At 65.0% G+C, this 329-nt stretch overlaps 1 protein-coding gene across 1 annotated transcript in view; it reads right to left on the bottom strand.

The window, feature by feature from the left end:
* LOC104836302 (E3 ubiquitin-protein ligase RNF185) overlaps positions 1 to 123 on the bottom strand; it is a 46,665-nt gene extending 46,542 nt beyond the window's left edge. The window contains exon 1 of the mRNA XM_010574817.1: positions 108 to 123. The gene's annotated coding sequence lies outside the window, so the exon portion shown is untranslated. The remainder of the gene's footprint in view (positions 1 to 107) is intronic.
* Positions 124 to 329: the final 206 nt, after the last annotated feature.

Here is a 329-nt window from a genome sequence, read left to right as displayed (position 1 = left end):
CGGCGGCGCCTCGGGCCGGGCGGTCAGCGCTGCCGGGCGGCTCTTCCTTCTCCCAAGCCCCCGAAGCAGACACACACACACACACACCCCCCCCGGCCGGTTGTTACCTCAGCGAGGGAACCGATTCGGTGCGAACCGCTCGGGCTGTCCCCGCCGCCGCCGCCGTCACCCCTGCCTGCGCGCTCCTTGTGATTTTTAGCTCTGTTTCTGTTGCAGTTTTGCTGCCCCGCTCGTCGTGAGGTGCTGCGGGGGCCGTGTCCAAACACCTGCCTCTGAAAAGAGCAAAAACTTCCTATCAACGGCAGCAAATGTTCGGCCCGAGCAGGGAA

Source organism: Haliaeetus leucocephalus, unplaced genomic scaffold, assembly GCF_000737465.1.
Source record: "Haliaeetus leucocephalus isolate CR32 unplaced genomic scaffold, Haliaeetus_leucocephalus-4.0 Scaffold13, whole genome shotgun sequence".
In the NCBI taxonomy this organism is placed as follows: Eukaryota; Metazoa; Chordata; class Aves; order Accipitriformes; family Accipitridae; genus Haliaeetus; species Haliaeetus leucocephalus.
The sequence above is the reverse complement of the archived record's forward strand: the minus strand, read 5'-3'. Positions and strand labels throughout refer to the sequence as shown.